The following is a 25,530-nucleotide window of genomic DNA, read 5'->3' on the forward strand; positions in this document are numbered from 1 at the left end:
TAAGGGTGAAGAAATAACAATATGTAACATTCATGCTCCAAATCAAGACCTGGAAAGAGTGACTTTTTTTAAGGACCTTAGTGTTTTAATGAGTGGATGGGATAATGTTATTGTCTTAGGAGATTTTAATACTGTTTTAGAAAGGATAGATGTAGATGATTATATGGTTTATAGAGCAGATGTTGGAAGAAAAGAACTGAAATACATGATTGAAAAACATAAATATGTAGATGTTTGGAGAGAGAGAAATAGAGCCAAAAGAGAATACTCAAGAAGGCAGTGGGTGAATACAGTTTTAAAACAAAGTAGATTAGACAATGATTTATGTACAAGAAGATTAGAATCTTTTATTTCAAAGATTTTTTTCCAAGATTTTGAGCTGTAGTGACCATGATTTTTTGTATGTCATGATAGATTTCAGTGGAGTTGAAAGAGGACCGGGTGTATGGGTGTTTAATACAGAGCTCTTAAAGAATGATTTTTATAAAATTGAAATGGAAAATATTATTATTAATAGTGTAAATGATGAGTTATATGATGAAGAAATAAGTGTGTGGTGGGATAATGTAAAATTAGAGGCCAAAAGATTTTCAATAGAATGTTCAAAGAAAATGCAGAAAGCTAATCGAGCTAAAGAAAGACAATTAAACAAAGAATGGGAGAATGAAACGGAAAAGATAACAGAAGGAAATATGGATATTAGGAGAATAGTGATATTAGAAGAGAAACTGAAAAAAGTAGAAGAGGAAAAATGTATGGGAGCTAGAATAAGAAGCAAGATGAAAAATACAGTGGAAGGAGAAAGTACAAAGTTCTTTTATGATTTAGAAAAAACACGACAAAAAGCCGATTTGATAAAGAATGTCTCAATTAAAGGGAAAAATGTCAAAGATAAAGAAAGTATTTTAAGTACAGTTAAAGATTTCTATGGAATTTTGTTTAAAGGAGAAGGAGTTCATTAGGAAGATAAGGATTTTTTATTGAATCAAATAAAGGTTAAAGTAAGTGAAGAGGATAAAGAACGGTGTGATAGTGATATAACTGAAGAGGAGATAAATGAAGCTATAACACAATTAAGCAATGGGAAAAGCCCTGGTTTAGATGGTTTATCATCCGAGTTTTATAAGACTTTTAAAGATGTTTTAATTCCAATTTTAAAAGATCTTTTTATTGCTATTTTTAAAAAAGGAGAGTTGAGTGAGAGTATGAAGAAAGGAATGATTAAAATAATTTATAAAAATAAAGGTAATAAAGATGATTTGCAAAATTATAGACCTTTAAGTATGCTTAATACACTCTCAGAAAAAAAGGTACAAAGTTGTACCCAAAAAGGTACAAACCCTTGTCACTGGGGCAGTACCTTTTCATGGAACAGAATTGTACCTTAAAATAAAGAAACCAATTTGTACCATTGCAGTTTGTACCTTTAAGGACATTATTTGTACCTTGGACAACCAAAATGTACCTTTGGCTTTTGGAACCTGCTGGTACAATATTGTACCTTCATCACCGGTACAAATCTGATCCGTAAAGGTACCGCCACAGTGACAAAGCACTTTGTACCTTAACTGTGTCAAATGTGTTCCTCAAAGAACTATTAAAAGCCATTTCTGCTGAACCTGAAAGGCATCAATTTATTAATGTAAAATATCAAAATACATTTTTAAATTATAAAAACATTTTCCACTTATGACATTACATTATTCCATTTATAGATTAGATAAAAAAGTGTTTTAACTCAGAAAATCAATTTGCTGTAAAATGTTTAACAATACATTTCACAAAAAAGTTACAGCATATGCAATAAATGTTTTTTTGTACAATATAAAACTTGACACTTTTCATAGCATACCCTTGTAATCACTTAGGTTTATATAATTTAAAGTGAAAATAAAATTCTGCTAAAGCATTGTAATGATATATGCAAAATACAAATAGTTTTTAGGACTGTGACTAAGTATATCTGGTTCCAATATACAAAAGGTCATTAACCATATAAAGGTCAAGTGCTTGGTAGTCCAGTTCCTCTCCTGGCACCATACAAAACCAATCCTTGTCATATGTAACATGACATCCATTAAAATTACTATTACATTACAGTGGCAGCAACAGTTTCCTCACAGTATCCATAAAGTATCTACGTTTAAAACATCACTTGAAAGCATAATGGAACTTCTTCAGTATGCATAACATCAATAACAAATATCTTTGATTGCATATTTTACAATATTTATTTACTGTATTTTACTCCTACATCACCAACAGTATAATAGATAGCACAGAGTTTGTGTTTGTTTCTTTCTAGAATCCCATACGACCTCATGGCTGCAGTATTTTTTTCAGCACATCCACAGTGGGAACATACGCAAAATGTCCAATCTGATTGCCATTATCATCCCTTTAAGTGTGCTGCACAATTGAGAAGTACAGTACTCTTTGGACAAATGCTCAGTCAATTACTTTACAGGACTCAGCAAAAAAAGTCAACTGATTGTAAATGCCCTAAACGTTCAATAACTTCTTAGCCACCATCTAAAGCAAAATTAATTTAATAGCAAAGCAAGGAATCATAGTTCTCTTTAAAGAATTTAAAAGAAACTTGACATCTTCCAATAGTTCTTGCTGAACAGACTGTGGGAATACATTTTTTTCTCTGTATTTCAAAACAAAAGAAACTAGATTCCCCTTGAAATTAGTCAAAAGATCATTTATTTCCAGTATAGCATCTTCAAGAGCATCCTCTGCAGTGTCAAAGTTCACTTCATTGTCACTATAATCGATGTTGGCTTCACTGTCACTAATGTAAATTTCATCCTCTTCAGTGACATTGTTTTTGAGCCAAATGTGAGTTCTGTGCTTTCTGTATACATGATGCCGAAAAGACTCATATTTGAAAGATAAATTGTTGACAGTCATCAAGTTCACAAGAGATGGAAAAGTTATGCTCATGAGCATGAATCAGTCCTATACGTTTGATTAAATTTTACAATAGTATAATTTCGGTGTGAACACTTCTGACATGCATAGGGTCGTGGCATCTTCACAGTCTATGATACTAGATCAATAAACCTGACAACAGCAGTTGGCAATGGCTTATCATCTGGTGCAGATATCTTTAACATGCCTTTGGTGAAAGAGCAAAGTGTTCCTGCGGTGCATGGGGTATGCAAGGTTGGACAAAAATATGGATATGGACAAAAAGCAGAAAGAATGCCATCCTCCACTTCAACTGCTCGGCAGATCCCTCCATTTTCACATTGAAAGATTTTCTTATCACTAAAGACTTGTTTCCAGCCAGATGCTCCAAAAATCTGCACAGAGGAGTAGGGTGTTGCTGGTGCTTCCTGGACAAAATGTAAAATTAGTATTAGAAGTTAGGCATTAATTAAAATCAAGTTCACTGAATGGTTCACTTTCTCCCTAAAAAAAAAAAAAAAAAAAAAATCACTGGAAGTGACACCAGAACGGCATAAAAATCCATATCTAAGAACACATTGAAAAGATATTAAAGGTGTAATGGTTAAAATTACTCATTGTTCATAAGGGTCATGGTTTCTGTATAGTTCCAAATGTGCTATATTAAAAATAAACAAAGTAAAAATAATTAAACCTACGAGAAATTGCACAAAAAAAAAATAAAAATACAGCAAATACACTATATAGCAATATTATAAACTCATATTTTTTGGGGATGCCTTGTCAGATTAAAAGATTTTATAAAATCAACTGTGCAAATTTAATTTAATTTTTTAAACCAAGAACCAATAAAAACAATTTAATTTGGATTTTCAAAAATTTGTCTAAACAGAAACATATGCATACCACAAAGACTCTGCAACAGCTTCATTTCTTGCGTCCATGTAATGTGATTCTTCATGAGATTTCTTCTCAGCCATCTTCAACACACTGGAAACAATTTTGGTGAAGTAATCCTGGAAACACCGGCTTTAATCAGTTACAGCATGCATTCGTCACATTTCTTGAACTAACTGAAATGCAGAGAAGACAAAAATTTTTTTTTTTTCAAATTTTCACAAGTTAATTTTCACAGTGTTCTTTTTCACCATTATTTGAAACAATTTTTACTGTAACAAATGTATACAGTGAAATGGTAAAACATGTTGCTTTTAAATGTTTTTAAGTAAATAACAATCAGTGGCCATTGTATAGAAATCAAAAATAAACATTTTAGCAACATATGGTTTTATACACAGACACTGTATTTTACTTGCACAGTCTTTGGGAATTTTGGTAGTGTAAGCAGTAGGAAATGATAATGGGGCCCTTTTTGCCGTTTAGACAAAGAGATGATGCTAAATTGAGGTGAAAGATTTTAAAATATGTTTACTTTGTAAACATGATACATATTAATAGAGTGACAAAATAGGTCAGTATAATCATGACAGATTTTTAAATAAGCATGTTTCTAGTATGGATTAGCATGTTTCCTGCTAGGCAGTTAATAGGGGGGTTCTTAGTGGTTGCTAAGGTGTTGCTATGGTGTTTTGACTGGTTGTTAAAGCATGGCTAGGCGGTTGCTAAGATGTTCTGAGTAATAAACCAAACTTAGTAGCCACTCAGAACACTCTAGCAACATCTTGGCAACCACATAAAACACCCTAGCAACGCCTTAGAAACTACTCAGAACACCCTAGCAACAACTCCGAATAACCTAGCAACATCTTAACTACTTGGAACACCCTAGTAACCGCCTAGCAACACTTTAGAAACCACTCAGAACATCTTAGTAATCGCCTAGCAATGCTTTAGCAACCAGTCAAAACACCCTAGCAAAACTTCCTAGCAACCACTCAGAACACCTTAGCAACACCCAAGCAAAGCCTTAACCATCAAGAACACCCTAGCCACTACTTGGCAACACCTCAGCAACCACTCAGGACCCTTTGTTAACTGCCTAGCAGAAAACATTCCAATCCATACTAGAAACATGCTTATTTAAAAACCTGTGCCATGATTATACTGACCTATTTTGTCACATTATTGATATGTATCATGTTACTGTTTCTATTTGCTCAAACAAAATGTTTAAACATTACTCAAAAACACTGCAATCATTTCAAGAAATTTCACACTGAAACCCAACAAACTACAAATACATTAAGCAGGGAGGTCTGCACAATTGATTCAATTGAGGTACAGTTAATTATAATACAATAATTGTGTGCAGGTTAATAACTGATGTAGTACTTGCCTTACATCTGTGGATGCAGCCAGACTTTCAGGCAGCTCTCCACTTTGGTTCTCTTTCAGTTGCTGGACAAGTTTAATAAATTTGACTTGCTTTTTAAAAGACTTCTCAAAAAGCTGCACGATCATGTGATCCGTAAGACCATCGCTGGCAATTTCCCCACCCGCCTCAAAATCTAAAAGACAAAGAAACATTAACGTTATGCAAGTTTCGAACAGGGCGATTGTTTATAGTGCATGAGCAGATAATGATATTCTTGTAAACAGAGTGCGCTGGGCAGATGCTGGCTTTACCCGCACATACTGTATACTGCACACAAGGTATCACGTTACATTACCAAAGGGAGAAAACGCGAGCCGTTTCACTGGCGGCGGCGAGGCATCGCGAAGGATGCACCAAAAATCCTGTACCCTTCACGAACACAACACCTCGAGGCGCAAAAATAAAAATTTAAATATACTGTGTGCAAAATACTTTGTCTGACATTGAATACACGAGTCATGTTTCTATGAAATGTCAAATACTTAAACTCTCTCAATACGTCTGCGTAAGTTAGGCTATTTATACCTTTGAAATGGCCTTTAGAAAACAGAAAAAAGAATGCCTTTAACGTTATACTCGTGTGGCACATGATGAACAAAAGTATTAAAATAATTTAACATTACTGCAAACCTACGGCACACGAAACAGTAACGTTAAAGTTGCACTTCCTAAAGTCATGTTGGGTTTCTGTAAAATAACGTTAGCCTGTATTTGGTTTGGTTAAATATAATGTTTCATGTGACTCACCTCTGAGTTTCCTCTTCTCTTCGTCTGATAACTCTAGTCCAGCCTCCTTTAAAACAAGTCCTTCGGATGATAAAGAAGGCAAAGCCATGGTGATGTGGTCATCGGCTTCCCGTTGTCCGTTAACATGGTCAATTCCGTTGCCATTTGTGTCGAATCGCTTATACGTGTCCGACAAACCACCAAAATAAAAGTTTTGTAATAAAGAGCCAAACAGTCGATTCGGGTTGTCGTCTGCTTTCTGCTATCCGTTTTTAACCTCTGCGGCGAGTCAAATAAAGCACCAATTCCAAAAATTGTAGAAATAAAGAAGCAAAAAGTAGACCAAAGATGTTGTCTGCTTTCCGACTTCGCGCTCAAATGGCTGCACGGCTGCAGCAACTTTAACTAATCAATGTATTGTTGCTGTGCCAATACAAAGCAACCAATCATTTGTAAATTAAAAAAGTTCGGCGGGAATTATGTACGCTAGCTTACGTGCTCAATGGAAAACAAGCGCCAAAATGTTTAGTAAATGTTTATTAAAAACGGCATTATAATATATATTGTACACAACAACTGTAGTTGTTTTTGCCAGAACTTAATAATTAGAATCTAATATTTAATGTTAAAAAGTAGTCTACATTTAAATGATGAGTTTTAATGTGAAAATTTTCACAAAATCACTTTCCGGTCATATTTTAAAATAGAGATTATATTTTAGGCAGTTTGGTGACTAAGATGAAGACAAATGATTGAATGAATGAACGATTGTATTTTATTTGCAAATGTAATGAAGAGGGGGTTGTCCAACACTTTTGTACCTTTGATGGGAGAACAGTTTTGTACCTTCATTTCAGTTGTACCGTAAAAGGCACTGAACCGTATCATACAAGCTCTTTCCTGTACCATATATGGTACAATTTTTACAGGGGTACAAAACTGTTCCTTAAGGTACATAATTTGTACCACCATGTACCTTTTTTTCTGAGAGTGTACAGATTATAAGATATTAGCAAAGATTTTAGCAAACAGACTTAAAAAGGTAGTTCCCACTCTTATCACAACTAATCAAGCTTATGGTGTAATAGGCAGAAATATAGCAGACACAATAACAAGGATAAGAGATTTAATCTGATACATATAGATAAAAAAGGATTTTTGTTCAGCATAGATCTAGAGAAAGCTTTTGATAGAGTTGAGCACAGCTATTTATTTGACTTAATCCAGAAATTTGGCTTTGGTGAGAATTTCATTAAGTGGATCAAATGTTTTTATACAGATATTTTTAGTTGTTTTAAAATAAATGGATTTTTAACAGACTACATTGAGATTTCCAGATCTATAAGACAAGGATGTCCTTTATCAGCTTTATTATACACACTAGTTGCTGAACCATTAGGCTTAGCTATAAATGGAGAAAAGGAAATTAAAGGGTTTATGATAGAAATCAATAGAACAGAACAGAAGATTTTTCAGTATGCTGATGATACCACTCTATTTTTAAAAGATTTTAAAAGTGTTGGGAAAGCTATGGAAATATTTGATAAATATTGTCAAGGATCGGGAGCAAAAGTAAATAAAGAAAAAACGGAATACATTAAGATGGGAAAAGCAGAAGCTCCACAGGGAAATTGGGAATTTAAAGAACAAAACAATTACATAAAGATCTTAGGCATTACACTGGGATATGATGAAATGAAAACTAGAGAAATAATTTGGGATGAACTCCTAAATAAAATGGAAAAAAGATGATGTTTTTGGAAGCAGAGAGTATTGTTTTTAAAAGGGAAAGTACTGGTATTAAATTCTCTTTTTCTATCTAAGATGTGGTATGTTTTAAGTGTTGTTAGTCTACCTACGTGGGTGTATAAGAGAATAAAAACTATGATTTTAAAGTTTTTATGGGATGATAAACCATCTAAAATTGCATATAACACTATCATTGGAAAGGTGGATGAGGGAGGATTAGGACTTATAGATCCATGGATAAGAATGAAAAGTACGAGAATTAAAACATTAAAGAAGTTTTTAAATGAAGACAATATTCCGTGGAAAAGCATCATGAGTTATTTTATTAATAAATGTGGACAAATAGGAGATGATTTCTTATGGATGGCATTTAAAGACCGCATGATAGAGAATATTCCTGAGTTTTATAAAGAGTTGTTGAGAACATGGAAATGTTTTTATGATAAGATACACACTGTGATTGAAGGAAGAAAACTTTATTTACAGCAACCCCTGTTTTTAAATCAGAACAATAAAAGCAAAAAACAAATGTTTTATGAGAACTGGTATGCAGTTGGTTTTAGACAAGTAAAAGACATTTTATATGAAATAAAACCTGGGTTTTTACCTACTCAAGCAATAATAGATACACTGGAGGAAATAGAAGATGTAGATGATAAAGAAAAAATTGAAGATCAATACAAGAAGTTAAGATTAGCATTACCAGATCACTGGATCAAAACTATTGAAGAGAATGAAAAAGAAACTGAAAATAGAAAAATAAAAGTGTTTTTAAAAATGGATGAAGATAAGATTAGCATCAATGATTGTCCTATCAAGATGTTTTATACATGTTTGTGTAATGCTGTGTTTAAAAAACCTAAATCAACAGAATTTTGGGAAAAGATATTTGAAAACTTCGATGCTTCGACTATTTAGAAAAATGTAAGATTAAATTTGAAAAGTCCAGCATTGGAAAACTTTGATTTTATGTTAAGACACAACTGCATAATGACAGAGATTATCTTTAAAAAGATTGGGGTATCACAAGATGAACTGTGTAAGGTGTGTTTGGAAAAAAGGGAAGGTGTGTTACACCTATTTTTAAAATGTAAAAAGTTAAGTGATTTTATGAAGATGTTGAAAACAATGGTCTGTACTTTTTTGTATGATGAAAACATTGTTTTAGAAGAATGGGATACACTGTTTTTATTTGGTTTTAATGGGAAAACAAAAAATGTGTTTGCTCTTAATTATATGTTGACTCTTGCAAGATTTACAATATGGAAAAAAAGAAATATTATGAAACAAAAGAAAAAAGAAATTCCATTGGTTTTGTTGTACAAACAGATTGTGACTGAGGAAATAATGGTTATATATAACTATTGCAAAATGTATGAAAAGATGGACATTTTTGAAAAATGTATTACAAAAAATAATCCATATGTTGTACAAACTTGGACTGGTTTTGAAGTTTTCTTACCAGGAGATTTTTAAATATTGTGTATTTTAAATATTTGTATGTATAAATGTCATGATTGTTGATGATGTGTTTAATTTAAAAAAAAAAAAAAAAAAAAAAAAAAAAAAAAAAATCTCATCCGAACTCGGAAGCTAACCAGGGTTGGGCCTGGTTAGTATTTGGATGGGAGACCGCCTGGGAATACCAGGTGCTGTAAGCTTTTTGAATTCCTTCATTTGGCAAAAAAAAAAATTAATGAATAAATTAATTGAAAAGAAAAAAAAAATACAGGTAAACAATTGAGGTGACAAGGACATTGTTTCTGTGGCTGCTGTGTCAAGGCAAGCTGAGTTGCGCTCGGCTCCTGGTACTGCAGCTATTTTTAAGTCGCCAACTCTTGACGACTGCTCTCGCTTACGGCCATACCCCCCTGTGCATGTGTGATAGTGGTACATTCCAGGAAGTGTTTGGCTGCAGTTGGTGAGAGAGGCTCACCACATTTTCTTCTGTTTAGTTTTATTTTTGACTTAAATACATTTTTGTTAAACTTTTTTTGAGTTTGTTTAGTTTATCCTCCCAGCAGCGTGAGCTGTTCGGGAGGAGTGTTTTTTTATTCCTATTTTTTTTTTTTTGCAATGGACGGATCTACGGTGACAGACCTGGCAATGGCGGACGGATTTGAGAAGGCAAATGACAATGGACTGGACAGACGACAACGAGAAACAAACAGATCGGAGAAGGAAGCAAGGAAAAGGATTTATCTAAAAGAAGCAACTGTAACAGTGGATATAGGACAAACAACTGAGGTGAGAGCAATGGATTTAATTAAAGCAGTGACGGAGAGGATTGGGGATGGAAAGATTTTGGCTGTAAGACCAAAACAAAACAAGGAGTATGAAGTAACACTTGAAAGAGAGGAAGATGCTGATGTGTTAACAGACGGATTGACTATTAAAGGGATAAACTGTACAGTAAAGAGGCTACAAAATCGAGATTATGTTGTCTCCTTCATGCATCTGCCTGTCTATGTTGCTGACGTAGATATTTTAGAGAAATTGGATCATTGGGGAGTTTGTCCCATTTCAAAAATTAAAAGAAGGTTTTATCCGGGCACAGATATTGAAGATGGGACGAGGTTTGTTAAAACCAGATTCCCCAAAGAAGTGGCGTCCCTCCCGTACAGCACAAGAATAGAGACAGCAGAAGGACCACAATACTTTAGGGTGATGCACAGCCATCAGGTGAAAACTTGCAGGCTGTGCATGAGCCCAGATCATGTGGTGAAAGACTGTCCAGATTTTAAGTGTTTTAAGTGCGAGGAAAGGGGGCATTTCGCAAGGGATTGCGATGCGGTGAAGTGCCCGGATTGTAATAAGGTTTTAAATAAATGTGAATGTTGGATGGGGGAAGAGGAGGAGGAGGTAGAGCAGCGGGTAGACGGACAGATGTATGAAGGAGACAATATACAGTTAGAGGACAAAACAACAACACAAGACAGAAGAACAGAATCTAAAAGTGAAAAACTACAAGAGAATGAGGCTAATGGAAAGGACAGAGTCACTGAACAGGAAGGGACAACATGGACTCAAATGGATATGACTGACAGTTTAAGGAATGTTTTGGAAGCAGCAGAATTGAGCAATTCGAATAATAAAGACTTACAACAAGGACAACAGGAAGACATATTTTGGACACAAATGGACATGACAGACAGTTTTCAAAAGGCATTGGACACAGTGGAGACAAAAGAACAAAGTAATGAGGAGCAAGACGAGTTAGAGGAACATTTACAAAAGGAGGGAAACAAAGAGACACTGGTGAAATCATCAAAAAGAAGAAGATCGATAAAGATAAAACCAAATTTAGAGACTGCAAGGAAAAAACTGCTAAAAGATGAAGAAATCGAATGCGCAAATAAGTATGAGTTGCTAAAGGGCTTGGAAGAGATGGACTGAGATGATGGTTTTTATGAATGTTTTTATCTTATTTATGGTTTTAGGAATTGTGTCTTTTAATGCAAGAGGGCTTTTAGACATCAGAAAATTCCAAAATGTAAAAGAAAAGTGTAAAAGAGAAGAAATAATTATTTTACAAGAAACAAATTGGAAAAATGAGGTGATGGACGTATATAAAAAAGAGTGGGATGGGGACTTTTATTATTGTAATGGAGATGGGAAAGCTGGGAGAGGAGTAGCTATTTTAATAAGAAAGAATGCACTACAAATGAGTAAAGTAATATATAAAGACAAACAAGGAAAATGTATGATTTTAGAAATAAAATATGAAGGGAAAGATATCATTTTAGTTAACGTGCATGCACCCAATGAAGAGAGTGAAAAGAAAAGCTTTTTTAACTTTTTAAGAAGGTTTTTAAACGACTATAAACAAATAATAGTATGTGGGGATTTTAACACTGTTTTTAGCAGACAGGACATAACAGAAGGTATGGTTTTTAAATCAGACACAGGAAGAAAAGAACTAAAATCACTAATGGAGGAAAAAGGAATGATAGACATTTGGAGAGAGAGAAACGGGAAGAAAAAGGAGTTTTCTAGAAGACAAATAGTAGGGAATTTTGTAACTCAATCGAGAATAGACTATGTGTTATGCACAAGAAATATAGAAATTTATATAGAAAAAATAAAGTATGATGAAACTGTTTTAAGTGACCATAAATTTTTATTTTTTAATTTTAATACAGAAGAAATACAAAGAGGCCCAGGGGTGTGGACATTAAATAGTGACATTTTAAAAAATGAAGACTATGTTAAAAAAATAAAAGGAATAATAGAAAAAGAAAAAGGAAACCAAATATATAATGAAGACAAAAGACTATGGTGGGAAAATGTCAAATATCTGATTAAAAAAACTACAATACAATTTTGTAGAATAATACAAAAGAATAAAAGACACCAAGAAAAAACAATAAAAGAAATCTTAGAAAAAGAACTAGAAAAAAATGAAAAAGACATACAAAAAATAAAAGAAATGGAGGAAAAACTGAAAGAAATTGAGGAAAAGAAATATGAAGGAGCTAGACTAAGAAGCAAAGCAAAATATGTAGTAGAGGGAGAAAAGTGCACAAAATTCTTCTTTGATTTAGAAAGACAAAAAGGAAAAGCAGAAACAATAAAGATAATACAAGGAGCAAAAGGAGAAAGCATAGAAGGAAATGAAGACATTTTAAAAGAAATAAAAACATACTATGAGGAGTTATTTAAAACACAGGGAGTTGATGAATTACAAATGGAAAACTTATTAAAACAGATAAAAACAAAAATAGATGAAGAGGATAAAAGAGAATGTGACCAAGAAATAAGAGAAGAAGAAATAAGAAAAGCAATAGAAAGCTTGAACAAAAGGAAAAGTCCAGGAATAGACGGGTTAAATAGTGAATTTTACGTATGTTTTAAAGAAATTTTAATACCAATTTTAACTGAAATTTTTAAAGAAATACTGCAAAAAGAAGAATTAAATGAAAGAATGGGAATGGGATTAATGAAATTAATACACAAAAAAGGAGAAAAGACATTGTTAAAAAATTACAGACCAATCACAATGTTAAACACAGATTTGAAGATTTTAACTAAAATTTTAGCAAATCGATTAAAAGAAGTGATGCCAAAAATAATTCAAACAACACAGGCCTACGCGATAAAGGGAAGAGACATAGCAGACATAACAATGAGCATAAAAGACATCATAGAATATATGAAGGACAAAAAAGAGGAAGGATATATCATAAGTTTGGATTTGGAAAAAGCTTTTGACAGAGTTGAACACCAGTTTTTATTTGAAGTACTTAAAAAGTTTGGTTTTGGAGAAGTTTTTAGAAAATGGATCAGGATTTTATATAAGGGTATTTTAACAAAAATTAAATGTAATGGCTTTTTAACAGAATGTTTTAAAATAACACGATCAATAAGGCAAGGATGTCCTCTGTCAGCACTCTTATATTCACTTGTGGCAGAATCCCTGGGTCTAGCTATCAGTCAAGAAGAAAAAATAAAAGGAATGGAAATTGAAGAAAATAAAGTAAATAAAATGTTTCAATATGCAGATGACACTACATTAATAGTAAAAGGAAAAGAGAGCGTGAAAGAAGCAATGAAAATAGTACAACAGTTTTGTAAAGGATCGGGAAGTAAAGTAAATGAAGACAAAACGGTTTATATGAAGTTTGGAAAGGAAACAGATTTAGCAGAATGCACCAATTTTAAAGAAGTAGAAGAAATAAAGATTTTAGGGGTTTTAATGGGGAAAGATGCCAGAACAGCTAGAGATAAGATGTGGGAGGTTTTTTTATCAGATATAGAAAGGAGGTTAAATTACTGGAAACTAAGAACACTGACATTAAAAGGAAAAGTTTTAATTATAAATGTTTTAATGGAGTCTAAGTTGTGGCATGTTTTATATGTTTTAGAAATGCCAATGTGGATAGAAAAGAGGTTGAAAAAATGTTTTACTGATTTTTTATGGGGAGGTAAGCCACCAAGGATTGCTTTTAATACAGTTGTAGGGGAAACAGACAAGGGTGGGTTGGGTTTAATAGATGTAGAACAAAGGAAAAATAGTTTAAGAGTGAAAAGAATAAAGAAGTATCTAGAAAAAGAAAACAAAGCAGAGTGGAAAAAAACAATGAAATATTTTTTAAACAAATGTGGTCATTTTAACATGGGAGATGGGATTTTATGGATGAAAACAAAAGCTTGGATGACAGAAAACTTACCTGAATTTTATAGAGAAATTTTAAGTGCGTGGGGGAACTTTTTAACTATAGTGCAATATAATCCACATGGAAGGGAAAACATTTTAAACCAACCTCTTTTCTTGAACAACAACATTTTAAGTCAAGGGAAGGTTTTATTTTTTAAGAAATGGATAGAAGTTGGGATTTTAAAAGTAAGGGACATTTTATATGAATTTAAAGAAGGCTTTTTAACTGAACAATATGTTATAGACACAATGGAGGAGGCGAAAGAGGAATACAACAGAAGGGAAATTGAGAAAAGTCTTGACATAATTAAACAGGCAATTCCGAAAGAATGGATACGAAGCATAGACAATTTTGAAAAAGAAAAAGAAACAAATGAAGTGTATGTGAAAATAGGAGAAAAAACACACGATTTTAAAGAATGTACTGTGAGAAATATTTATTGTTTTTTTAGAGAGAAAGTTTTTAAAGAACCAACAGCAAACAAATACTGGATGGAAAAATACAATGTAAAAGCAAATGAAATATGGGGGAACATGAAAGGAAGGTATGTAGAAACAAAAGTCGAATGTCTAGAATTTTTAATAAGGCACAAAGCAATATTTTCAGATGTCATTTTAAACAAGATAGGGATGGAACAAAGTGGAATATGTAAAGTATGTCAAAAAGAGGAAGAGGGTTTTTTACACATGTTTTTATATTGTCAAGAATTGGAAAGTTTTTTAAAAGATTGTAAAGTTTTAATTAAAGGACTACTTGGAGACTGGGATGAAAATGAAACAGAATGGAGCAGAGTATTGATGTTGGGATGGAATAAGAATAATGAAAATAAGAAAATTGTCAACCTATGTATAATGCTGATGAAGAATGCAATGTGGGAAAGAAGAATTGTGGCAAAAAAAGAGAAAATTGTGAAGGATGTATGGACAATTTTAAGAATAAAATGGAAGGATATGTGGAAAAACTGTATATATATTATAAAAACGAGAAAAATTTAGGAGAACTGCACAAAATTTTGACGGACAAAGCATGTCAAGTTTTTAAAGAAGTGAACTGGAATTTACCACAGTTTTAATGTTTAATGAACTCGGAAGCAAAGCAGGGTTGGGCCTGGTTAGTACTTATATGGGAGACCGCCTGGGAATCCCAGGTGCTGTAAGCTTTTTGAATTCCTTCATTTGGCAGCGAATAAACTTCCCGTGTCCAAGCTCTGCTGCTGGTGTCTTTTCTGCTGCTGGTGCCCCGGAGCAGAAACAGAAAACAAAAAAACAAAAAAAAAAAAAACAGGTAAACAATTGAGGTGATAAGGGCGTTGTTTCTGTAATAAAAAAAATAAAATAAAACGCCTGTCATAGAAAAAGAGGCGGAGCTGTGCTATTTATGGTGTTTCTATGTTAATAGTAGCAGCTTTTGCTGTGACTTTAGTTAATGAACATTTAGTGGACTTCTGATCTAAATCAGTCTAACATGTACAATTATACGGACAAAAAAGGAGCGGCAATAATTCGGTTGTTAGATTTGTTTATGGATCTTGAAAAAAAAAACTTAGCAGAACCTTTTAGGTTTGTAACATGACAGTGAGATTCAAGCAAGATTGGATGAATCTTATTTGAAGTGTGCAGCAAGTCTGAGAATTCAAAGCTAACTATTGTCCTCAGATCATCACACCCAAGTTTTGAGAAGACCAGTCGGAATCGTTTTACACAACTTAAATGTAACCCAACAAAGACAACCCAGATAGGACTTGAACCCACAATCCCCAGCTTTAAAGGCTGATGCCTTATCCATTAGGCCAATACTAGCCTTTGTCATATCTCATGTATGGCACAGGAAGTTCTTGTAACTCAGAAAACAGTACTTTAGGATCCCTATGCCATATTGCATTCAGACGATCTGATGTGTACACCTAATGACAAAACAGCTTCTCTGAGGAGTTTTCCATTGTCATGTCATTTTGACCTAAGGGTATGAACCTAGCTTTTTAAAGGTAACACTGGATTGTCTTGCACAGTCAACTTAAAAGGAACTGCATCAAAGACATCCCAGTTGGTACTTTAAACCCACAATCCCTAGCTTCGAAGGCTAGTGCCTTATCCATTAGGCCACTGGGCTGTTTTTACTGCCTGTGAACTGTAATATGCCTCCAGGGAGTTGCTGACACACGTAACAAAAACAACATGAACAAAAAGTAGATTGGATCGGTCTCACAGAATTTTTTGTGGCACTGCAGACTGCTTCTACAGGGCTTGTTGGTCTAGGGGTATGATTCTCGCTTTGGGTGCGAGAGGTCCCGGGTTCAATTCCCAGACGAGCCCTTTGTTTGTCATCGAAAAAGAGGCGGAGCTATGTTTCTATGTCAATTGTAGCAGCTTTTGCTGTGACTTTAGTTAATGAACATTTAGTGGACTTCTGATCTAAATCAGTCTAACATGTACAATTATACAGACAAAAAAAGGAGCGGCGATGATTCGGTTGTTAGATTTGTTTATGGATCTTGAACAACCCACCAGCTTTATATGTAAGCACCATTTTTGTGTTTGTACACAGTCTCTTCTCTGTAGGTACCATGCAGGATTCAAAATGGCCTTTCGCGTTAGGTATTTCGTTACCCTTTTAGTCATAACAGGTAATATGCATGGCAATGCAGGAAGTTAATGACATGCAAACACATCTCAAGAAGGTTTTCACAGCTACCGTGTTTCATCCACCAAACATTGCTCCCAAATTGAAGTGAGACCTTCAAAGACAACCCAGATGGGACTTAAACCAACAATCCCAAGCCCCAGAGGCTGATGCCTTATCCGTTAGGCCACTGGGCCATTCCGCCAATCATTTGTCATGGATTTTTTGTATGCCTTCAACAAGATGCCAACGCATGGAAAACTGCACTTTAGGATCTCGATGCCAGTTTGCATTCCGTCAAATAAAATGTGTGCAACTAATGGTCAAACATTTTCTTTGTGCAATCATCCACATTCGTGTATCATTGGTCCTGGGGTATGGTTCTCGTGTATGGTGTGACTGGTCCTGAGTTTCAAATTCCAGACAAGGCCACTCTCATTAACTTGAAATCACAACCTTTCTGCAGCTATTTTCTTGTTTGCATTTCATCATCATCCACCTAACAAGAGACCATTAGTTGAAAGCCACGAGGTAATTGAAGTCAAGATCTCCATTACCATAGCTTAGCGGAACCTTTTAGTTTTGTAACCTGACAGTGAGATTCAAGCAAGATTGGATGAATCTTATTTGAAGTGTGCAGCAAGTCTGAGAATTCGAAGCTAACTATTGTCCTCAGATCATCACGCCTCAGTTTTGAAAAGATGAGTCGGAATTGTTTCACACAACTTAAATGTAACCCAACAAAGACAACCCAGATGGGACTTGAACCCACAATCCCCAGCTCTGAAGGCTGATGCCTTATCCATAAGGCCACTGGGTTAACACTAGTCTTTGTCATATCTGATGTATGGCTCAGAAAGTTCTTGTAACTCAGAAAAACAGTATTTTAGGATCCCTATGCCATATTGCATTCAGACGATCTGATGTGTACACCTAATGACAAACCAGCTTCTCTGAAGAGTTTTCCATTGTCATGTCTTTTTGACCTAAGGGTATGAACCTAGCTTTTTAAAGGTAACACTGGATTGTCTTGCACAGTCAACTTAAAAGGAACTGCATCAAAGACAACCCAGTTGGTACTTTAAACCCACAATCCCCAGCTTCGAAGGCTGGTGCCTTATCAATTAGGCCACTGGGCTGGTTTTACTGCCTGTGAAGTGTAATATGCCTCCAGGGAGTTGCTGACACACGTAATAAAAACAACATGAATGAAGAGTTCATTGGATCGGTCTCACAGAATTTTTTGTGGCACTGCAGATTGTTTCTACAGGGCTCGTTGGTCTAGGGGTATGATTCTCGCTTAGGGTGCGGGAGGTCCTGGGTTCAAATCACGGATGAGCCCTATGCATGTCATCGAAAAAGAGGCGGAGCTGTGCTCACTATGATGTTTCTATGTTAATTTTAGCAGCTTTTGCTGTGACTTTAGTTAATGAACATTTATTGGACTTCTGATCTAAATCAGTCTAACATGTACAATTATACATTTTAGGCCACTGGGTTAACACTAGCGTTTGTCATTTCTGATGTATGGCTTAGGAAGTTCTTGTTACTGAGAAAAGAGTACTTTTGGATCCCTATGCCATATTGCATTCAGACGATCTGATGTGTACACCTAATGACAAAACAGCTTCTCTGAGGAGTTTTCCATTGTCATGTCTTTTTGACCTAAGGGTATGAACCTAGCTTTTTAAAGGTAACACTGGATTGTCTTGCACAGTCAACTTAAAAGACACTGCATCAAAGACAACCCAGTTGGTACTTTAAACCCACAATCCCCAGCTTCGAAGGCTGGTGCCTTATCCATTAGGCCACTGAACTGTTTTATACTTACTCTGAACTGTAATATGCCTCCAGGGAGTTGCTGACACACGTAACAAAAACAACATGAACAAAGAGTTCATTGGATCGGTCTCACAGAATTTTTTGTGGCACTGCAGATTGTTTCTACAGGGCTCGTTGGTCTAGGGGTATGATTCTCGCTTCGGGTGCGAGAGGTCCCGGGTTCAAATCCCGGACGAGCCCTACGCCTGTCATCAAAAAAGAGGTGGAGCTGTGCAATCCAAGGTGTTTCTATGATATTTGTAGCAGCTTTTGCTGTGACTTTAGTTAATGAACATTTAGTGGACTTCTGATCTAAATCAGTCTAACATGTACAATTATACAGACAAAAAAAGGAGCGGCGATGATTCGGTTGTTAGATTTGTTTATGGATCTTGAACAACCCACCAGCTTTATATGTAAGCACCATTTTTGTGTTTGTACACAGTCTCTTCTCTGTAGGTACCATGCAGGATTCAAAATGGCCTTTCGCGTTAGGTATTTCGTTACCCTTTTAGTCATAACAGGTAATATGCATGGCAATGCAGGAAGTTAATGACATGCAAACACATCTCAAGAAGGTTTTCACAGCTACCGTGTTTCATCCACCAAACATTGCTCCCAAATTGAAGTGAGACCTTCAAAGACAACCCAGATGGGACTTAAACCAACAATCCCAAGCCCCAGAGGCTGATGCCTTATCCGTTAGGCCACTGGGCCATTCCGCCAATCATTTGTCATGGATTTTTTGTATGCCTTCAACAAGATGCCAACGCATGGAAAACTGCACTTTAGGATCTCGATGCCAGTTTGCATTCCGTCAAATAAAATGTGTGCAACTAATGGTCAAACATTTTCTTTGTGCAATCATCCACATTCGTGTATCATTGGTCCTGGGGTATGGTTCTCGTGTATGGTGTGACTGGTCCTGAGTTTCAAATTCCAGACAAGGCCACTCTCATTAACTTGAAATCACAACCTTTCTGCAGCTATTTTCTTGTTTGCATTTCATCATCATCCACCTAACAAGAGACCATTAGTTGAAAGCCACGAGGTAATTGAAGTCAAGATCTCCATTACCATAGCTTAGCGGAACCTTTTAGTTTTGTAACCTGACAGTGAGATTCAAGCAAGATTGGATGAATCTTATTTGAAGTGTGCAGCAAGTCTGAGAATTCGAAGCTAACTATTGTCCTCAGATCATCACGCCTCAGTTTTGAAAAGATGAGTCGGAATTGTTTCACACAACTTAAATGTAACCCAACAAAGACAACCCAGATGGGACTTGAACCCACAATCCCCAGCTCTGAAGGCTGATGCCTTATCCATAAGGCCACTGGGTTAACACTAGTCTTTGTCATATCTGATGTATGGCTCAGAAAGTTCTTGTAACTCAGAAAAACAGTATTTTAGGATCCCTATGCCATATTGCATTCAGACGATCTGATGTGTACACCTAATGACAAACCAGCTTCTCTGAAGAGTTTTCCATTGTCATGTCTTTTTGACCTAAGGGTATGAACCTAGCTTTTTAAAGGTAACACTGGATTGTCTTGCACAGTCAACTTAAAAGGAACTGCATCAAAGACAACCCAGTTGGTACTTTAAACCCACAATCCCCAGCTTCGAAGGCTGGTGCCTTATCAATTAGGCCACTGGGCTGGTTTTACTGCCTGTGAAGTGTAATATGCCTCCAGGGAGTTGCTGACACACGTAATAAAAACAACATGAATGAAGAGTTCATTGGATCGGTCTCACAGAATTTTTTGTGGCACTGCAGATTGTTTCTACAGGGCTCGTTGGTCTAGGGGTATGATTCTCGCTTAGGGTGTGGGAGGTCCTGGGTTCAAATCACGGATGAGCCCTATGCATGTCATCGAAAAAGAGGCGGAGCTGTGCTCACTATGATGTTTCTATGTTAATTTTAGCAGCTTTGCTGTGACTTTAGTTAATGAACATTTATTGGACTTCTGATCTAAATCAGTCTAACATGTACAATTATACATTTTAGGCCACTGGGTTAACACTAGCGTTTGTCATTTCTGATGTATGGCTTAGGAAGTTCTTGTTACTGAGAAAAGAGTACTTTTGGATCCCTATGCCATATTGCATTCAGACGATCTGATGTGTACACCTAATGACAAAACAGCTTCTCTGAGGAGTTTTCCATTGTCATGTCTTTTTGACCTAAGGGTATGAACCTAGCTTTTTAAAGGTAACACTGGATTGTCTTGCACAGTCAACTTAAAAGACACTGCATCAAAGACAACCCAGTTGGTACTTTAAACCCACAATCCCCAGCTTCGAAGGCTGGTGCCTTATCCATTAGGCCACTGAACTGTTTTATACTTACTCTGAACTGTAATATGCCTCCAGGGAGTTGCTGACACACGTAACAAAAACAACATGAACAAAGAGTTCATTGGATCGGTCTCACAGAATTTTTTGTGGCACTGCAGATTGTTTCTACAGGGCTCGTTGGTCTAGGGGTATGATTCTCGCTTCGGGTGCGAGAGGTCCCGGGTTCAAATCCCGGACGAGCCCTACGCCTGTCATCAAAAAAGAGGCGGAGCTGTGCAATCCAAGGTGTTTCTATGATATTTGTAGCAGCTTTTGCTGTGACTTTAGTTAATGAACATTTAGTGGACTTCTGATCTAAATCAGTCTAAAATGTACAATTATACAGACAAAAAAAGGAGCGGCAGTGATTCGGTTGTTAGATTTGTTTATGGATCTTGAACAACCCACCAGCTTTGTATGTAAGCACCATTTTTGTCTTTGTACACAGTCTCTTCTCTGTAGGCACCATGCAGGATTCAAAATGGCCTTTCACGTTAGGTATCTCGTTACCCTTTTAGTCATAACAGGTAATATGCATGGCAATGCAGGAAGTTTATGACATGCAAACACAACTCAAGAAGGTTTTCACAGCTACCGTGTTTCATCCACCAAACATTGCTCCCAAATTGAAATTAGACCTTCAAAGACAACTCAGATGGGACTTGAACCAACAATCCCAAGCCCCGGAGGCTGATGCCTTATCCATTAGGCCACTGGGCCATTTCGCCAATCATTTGTCATGGATTTTTTGTATGCCTTCAACAAGATGCCAACGCATGGAAAACTGCACTTTAGGATCTCGATGCCAGTTTGCATTCCGTCAAATAAGATGTGTGCAACCAATGGACAAACATTTTCTTTGTGCAATCATCCACATTCTGGTCTCATTGGTCCTGGGGCATGGTTCTCGCGTATGGTGTGACTGGTCTTGAGTTTCAAATTCCAGACAAGGCCACTCTTATTAACTTGCAATCACAACCTTTCTGCAGCTATTTTCTTGTTTACATTTCATCATCATCCACCTAACATGAGACCATTAGTTGAAAGCCACGGGGTACTTGAAGTCAAGATCTCCATTACCAAAGCTCAGCAGAACCTTTTAGCTTTGTAACGTGACAGTGAGATTCAAGCAAGATTGGATGAATCGTATTTGAAGTGTGCAGCAAGTCTGAGAACTCAAAGCTACCTATTGTCCTCAGATCATCCCGCCTAAGTTTTGAGTTGACCAGTCGGAATTGTTTCACACAACTTAAATGTAACCCAACAAAGACAACCCAGATGGGACTTCACCCACAATCGCCAGCTTCGAAGGCTGATGCCTTATCCATTAGGCCACTGGGTCAACACTAGCTTTTGTCATATCTGATGTATGGCTCAGGAAGTTCTTGTAACTCAGAAAACAGTACTTTAGTACACCTAATGACAAAACAGCTTCTCTGAGGAGTTTTCCATTGTCATGTCTTTTTGAACTAGGGGTATGAACCTAGCTTTTTAAAGGTAACACTGGATTGTCTTGCACAGTCAACTTAAAAGGAACTGCATCAAAGACAACCCAGTTGGTACTTTAAACCCACAATCCCCAGCTTTGAAGGCTGGTGCCCTATCCATTAGGCCACTGGGCTGTTTTTACTGCCTGTGAACTGTAATATGCCTCCAGGGAGTTGCTGACACACGTAACAAAAACAACATGAACAAAGAGTAGAGTGGATCGGTCTCACAGAATTTTTTGTGAATTAATATTTCTATGGTGCTGTACCTAGCCTCCCGGTTGGACAGTTTCCGGCTGATGTACAGCACCGGGCGCTCCTCACTCTCAACCTCCTGGGAGAGAACCGCCCCCAGACCCCGTTCAGATGCATCTTTGTAAAAGAAAGGGGAGAGCAAAGTTAGGAGCGTGCAATAGCGACCCCCCGCAAAGTGCAGCCTTAACCTCGGTGAAGGCCTGTTGGCACTGCTCCGACCATTGGACAGTATCTGGTTCCCCCTTTTTAGTAAGACCAGTCAGGGGGCTGACGAGGTCCTAATAATTTGGTATAAACCGTCTGTAATATCCCGCCAGACCCAAAAACTGTCTTACCTCCTTTTTGGTCTTGGGTCTTGGACAAGTTGCAATTGCTGCAGTTTTATCAATTTGGGGCTGCACCTGCCCATGGCCCAAGTGGAAGCCCAGATACCTCACCTCCACACGCCCAACCGCGCACTTCCTCGGGTTGGCCGTAAGCCCGGCCCGCCTCAGCGCCGTTAACACCGCCCGCACATGTTGCATATGCCGCTGCCAATCATTACTGTATATGATTATATCATCCAGATAAGCAGCGGCATATGCCGAGTGACGGGCCAGTATTTTGTCCATCAGGCGCTGGAACGCGGCCGGTGCCCCGAACAACCCGAACGGAAGCGTCACAAATTGGTGTAAACCAAACGGCGTAGTGAAGGCCGTTTTTTCACGGGATAAAGGAGTTAGGGGTATCTGCCAATATCCTTTTGTCAGATCCAATGTCGAATAATAGCGAGCAGCACCTAACCGGTCGAGCAATTCGTCAACCCGCGGCATTGGATACGCGTCGAATTTCGACACAGCATTTAATTTGCGATAATTCACACAAAACCAGACCGACCCATCTGTTTTGGGTACCAAAACGATCGGGCTGGCCCAGTCACTGCAGGATTCTTCTACTACACCCATTTCCAGCATTTTTCTTAATTCATCCTGAACCACCTTTTTTTGTGTTCAGGCAAGCGATACGGTCGGGTCCTTACGACCACGCCTGGTTCGGTCTCGATGTGGTGCTGAATTAAGTTGGTGCGACCGGGTAGGGGGGAGAACACGTCTGCAAATTCGATTTGGAGGCGCCGGACATCGGTGAGCTGCGCGGGCGAAAGATGGTCACCCCCGGCGACCAGGGTGTTAGCCCCATTCCGGTTAACACTCTCCGGTCCCAGGTCATCCTCGCTGGTAACGAGTGCTGCCAGCATCACCTCCTCCGGCTCCCTCCACAGTTTTAATAAATTAATATGGTAAATTTGACGTGCCCCTCTCCTGTCCGTTCGCACCACCTCATAATCAAGATCGCCAACTCGTCGTGTGACCACAAACGGCCCTTGCCACTTGGCGAGTAATTTGGAACTGGAAGAAGGCAGCAGTACAAGGACTTTATCTCCCTTTGTGAATTTTCGTAGTTTAGTGCCCTTATCATATCGCCTGCCTTGTTCCTCCTGGGCCTTGAGCAAATTCTCCGTAGAGAGCCGCCCCGGTGTGTGGAGTTTTGCTCGTAGGTCCAGGATATATTGAATTTCGTTTTTCTTTGTGAAGGCTCGTCCTCCCAAACCTCTCTAACAACATCCAAAACCCCACGGGGCTGTCTGCCGTAGAGAAGCTCGAAGGGGGAAAACCCAGTGGAGGCTTGGGGAACCTCCCGCACAGCAAATAATAAGGGCTCCAACCATTTATCCCAATTTTTCACGTCCTCGTGAACGAATTTACGGATCATTGATTTAAGCGTGCGATTAAACCTTTCCACCAGCCCGTCTGTTTGTGGGTGATAGACGCTGGTGCGAATCGATTTAATGCCCAATAATCCATAAAGTTCGCGTAGTGTACGTGACATGAACGCGGTGCCTTGATCAGTGAGGATCTCCTTGGGGAACCCCACTCGGGAGATCAGACTAAACAGAGCTTCCGCAACACTCTTTGCTGAGATGTTACGGAGCGCTACTGCTTCCGGGTACCGCGTTGCATAATCCACTAGGACTAATGCAAAGCGGTGCCCACGTGCGGATCGCTCTAATGGCCCGATGAGATCCATACCAATTCTCTCGAAGGGGATCTCCATAATTGGTAAAGGGCGCAATGGCGCTTTTGATGTGGCCGGTGGGTTCACCAGTTGACATTCACGGCATGCAGCGCACCATCTGCTAACATCCCCGTGAATGCCCGGCCAAAAGAATCGGGTCATGAGGCGATTTAGAGTGGCCGCTTGACCTAAATGTCCGGCCATGGGATTCGAGTGAGCCGCCTGGAAAAGCATTTCCCGACGGCTCCTTGGTACTAATAATTGGGTTGTATCTTCCTTTGTTTGAGTGTCTTGGGTCACTCGATACACCCTGTCATTAATAATCTTAAAATACGGATAGAACAGGGGTCGATCAGGCTGGAGGATTCTCCCATCAATGACCTGCACTCTTTCGAGTGCATGTCTCAGCGTGTCGTCACGCGACTGCTCTAGGGGAAAGTCTTTCCACCGGGAAATTCCCGGCCCTGCCCCTGAGTCAGCGCGTGACGTCATCACTTGGGATTCCCCCAGCTGAGCAACCCGCCCCCTATTCGGCGATTTTTTTTTTACAAGACACACCCGCGCTTAGGATTTCCAGTAATTTGTTAAAATCAGGCCAATTCGTCCCCAGGATTAGCGGGTGTTTGAGGTGTGGATTAACCGCTACTTTCACCTTATGCTTTTTTCCCCTGAATTGAATTTTCATAGCCGTTAGCGGATAGTGTCTTACCTCTCTGTGCACACACCTTACCTGCACCGTGCGGCTCTTATCCAATGCCGAGCGTTGCACCAAGCATTGGTGGATGGAGGTTTGGTTACAGCCTGAATCCACCAAGGCCTGATAGGTATCCCCCTTAATACTCACCGGTATTTGATAAGCCCATTGCGACCGGGGGCGACGGCTGGCGCGTCGGGCAGGCGGATCAATGCCCCCACCTCCATTATGGAGCACTTTCCTGGAGGCATGATCCTCCCCCCGCAATGCCAACATGCCGGCCCAGACCTTCCCGTTACACCCCCGGGGCCAGCAGGACCAACCGATTGGGCCGGAGAGAGACCTGTCGGCGCCTGATATCCGCCCATAGTTCGGGCGTCC

General features: G+C 37.9%; 3 non-coding genes across 3 annotated transcripts; all 3 read left to right on the forward strand.

Moving 5' to 3' along the window:
* Positions 1-16,124: 16,124 nt before the first annotated feature.
* On the forward strand, positions 16,125-16,196 carry trnap-ugg (transfer RNA proline (anticodon UGG)). The gene has a single exon. It is a non-coding gene; the product is annotated as a tRNA-Pro (tRNA).
* Positions 16,197-18,453: 2,257 nt separating this feature from the next.
* Positions 18,454-18,525, forward strand: trnap-cgg (transfer RNA proline (anticodon CGG)). The gene has a single exon. It is a non-coding gene; the product is annotated as a tRNA-Pro (tRNA).
* A 2,268-nt stretch (positions 18,526-20,793) lies between these two features.
* On the forward strand, positions 20,794-20,865 carry trnap-cgg (transfer RNA proline (anticodon CGG)). The gene has a single exon. It is a non-coding gene; the product is annotated as a tRNA-Pro (tRNA).
* Positions 20,866-25,530: the final 4,665 nt, after the last annotated feature.

This window comes from Danio aesculapii, chromosome 4 (assembly GCF_903798145.1).
Source record: "Danio aesculapii chromosome 4, fDanAes4.1, whole genome shotgun sequence".
Taxonomy (NCBI): domain Eukaryota; kingdom Metazoa; phylum Chordata; class Actinopteri; order Cypriniformes; family Danionidae; genus Danio; species Danio aesculapii.